A 2,792-nucleotide genomic window follows, 5' to 3' on the forward strand; every position below is an offset into this window, starting at 1 on the left:
TCATTTATTTACATTTCCAACTTTGTGACAATTGGGTTGCTCATGGTCAAAACTGCTTTTTAATTATTTTTTATGCTTCCTACTTGTCAGAGGGATAGATTCCTAAAAGGCAGTTCATAGATAATGGCTAGTCAAATTACACTGAATTGAACTGACCTGCATGTGCTTAAAGAAAGTGCCTATGATGTAATCAGGAAGCAAGCCTGGTTGAGGGGAGGGCCACAGGAGGCTCTGTCATGAGACAGTGAGCTCTCGTCTTTTGGTTGGGTCCTCATGAGATCTACCTCCTAATGGCTGTATGATGTCTGACTTCTAGAGGCACAAGTTGACTTGCACCTTATCTTTCTGTAAAATATGTATAATTATGTTGTGATGGTGTTGTGAGAAGAAAATGAGTATGTTTGGAGGTGCCAGGTTTATTGTGCATGGTCGCAATTTTATTTATTTATTATTTATTTATTTTGAGATAGAGTCTCACTCTGTTGCCCAGGCTGGAGTGCAGCAGCACAATCTCAGCTCACTGCAGCTTCTGCCTCCCGGGTTCAAGGGATTCTCCTCCCCCACCTCCTGAGTAGATGAGATTACAGGCATGCACCATGATGCCCAGCTAATTTTTGTATTTTTAGTAGAGATGGGGTTTCCCCATGTTGGCCAGGCTGGTCTCAAACTCCTGACCTCAGGTGATCTGCCCTCCTCAGCCTCCCAAAGTGCTGGGATTACAGGCATGAGCCACCATGCCTGGCACACAACTTTGTTTTAAGCAGTCATTATAGGTTTGGATCAGAGATCTTTCTAACTTTAAGTGCTATTAACCTAAAGCAATTCTGAACTTGCAGACAGAGGGGTTCCAGGAGGGATCAAATATTAAAAGGCCCCCATGCATCCTTACCTGTATGGTAGGGCTCTAGGTGCCCTACCACAACCAGAGCTTATTAGGATGGAGGGTCTAAAACAATGTTGATCATTTCTCCCTTCCCCAAACCCCTAGGGATTAGGATTGGCATGTGTAATTATCCTCTCTTTATGAGGGAGGGGAAAAAATGAAGACTAGAGGTGTCAAATGGAATGCTTAGAGTCACACATAAAATGCCTTGTCCAGGTTATTACAAACTCTTGCTTGTTCTTTTTTTTTTTTTTTGAGACAGAGTCTTGCTCTGCCACCCATGCCAGAGTGCAGTGGCACAGTCTCAGCTCACTGCAACCTCTGCTTCCTGGGTTCAAGCAATTCTCCTGCCTCAGCCTCCCGAGTAGCTGGGATTACAGGCACATGCCACTCTGCCCAGCTAATTTTTGTATTTTTTTAGTGGAGACGGGGTTTTACCATGTTGGCCAGGATGGTCTTGAACTCCTGATCTTGTGATCCGCCCGCCTCGGCCTCCCAAAGAGCGGGGATTACAGGCATGAGCCACTGTGCCTGGCCAACTCTTGCTTGTTCTATGCATAGCATTTGAATACAGTGAATTTAAGAGTATAATTTAGAGGGTATTGAATCATAAGTTTATCCTGGTAGGTCAGCTTGAGTAAAATAAGTAAGTTAGGGAAAGGCTGGAAGTCTGTTCTTTCCAAATGCGGAGGATTGCAAACAGGTTGCTGGGAGATTTTGAAAGGTCCGGGTTTGCATGTACAAAAGGGCCACTGCAACTATGGGGCAGTTGAGATTTTGGGATTGTGCACAATTTATAACCTCCATAATGTGCGGCCCCACAAAGGATTGCCTTCATTATTTGTGTCTTATTCAAGTCAGGAAACAAGCCAGTGATCATCCTGAGACTATGCTTAACTGTAAAATTCTCCTACATTGTGGAAATGCATTGTACAATATAACTTAACAAACAGATTGAATTAACAAACTGTTCTTTCTCTTTAGAACTGGTTTCAAAATAAAAGAGCCAGACTATGACCTAGAGAGAGACACAGAATGTTCGCTGCCGGGAAACTGCATGATTCCTTTGTCGAAGGCCACCCATTTACAAGAATCCAGGGAAACCAGGTGGAATCTCCCAAAGATGACCCTGAGCAGAACTTCTTGTACCCAGGAAGTTCTACTGGGTGGAACTGGCCACTTTTCCGTGGAGACACAGGGGATTCCCAATTAACACGATGGCTCAAATAATTCTGTAGCCTTATGAATTAAAAGGAAACTAAGCTGTGATTTGGAGTATCCAGGTGACACAGAAAATGGCCCTTCTCGATGTAGATCAGCGTTATTTCCTCATCCTTCTGCGTCTCCTCCTCAGTATTCTGAAAGGGACAAGCCTGAGATGGGGGAAAGCCAGCATGCAAGGATCTCCCCTATGCACTGTGTTCGTGGTATGCAGGGAGACAGGCAGCTTAAAAAAAAAGAAAAGCCTAGAGCTGTGTAATTGTGTGAGTGTTCTGGGACATACTGTTTATAAAAAATCAAGTTATTGAATAGTTTGATAATATAATAATCATGAAAATAAAGGATAAAGCAGCAAGTAATGATTATTCTTCCATATATACATCCATTCACATATGGAAAAAAATAGAAAAACATGAACAGGGTTTACATTCACTAAATTACTAAGAGTTACATTTGGATAAGGAAGAAAAAATTTTTTTTTCTTTAATGTTATGAAACATACCTTGTAAATGTGAATAAAAATTCTAGAACGTTGATTCATCAGATTTCATATATACCTAATTACCTCAGCTACCAAAGATGGCATTATTTCTATATGATCCTATTCCTTCATCTTTTTTACTTTACTGCATTAGCTGAAAACTGCCAGTAACACTCTATATGGAATCAGAACGATGAGAGATGGCGT

This window comes from Piliocolobus tephrosceles, chromosome 9, assembly GCF_002776525.5.
Source record: "Piliocolobus tephrosceles isolate RC106 chromosome 9, ASM277652v3, whole genome shotgun sequence".
NCBI classification, from domain to species: Eukaryota; Metazoa; Chordata; class Mammalia; order Primates; family Cercopithecidae; genus Piliocolobus; species Piliocolobus tephrosceles.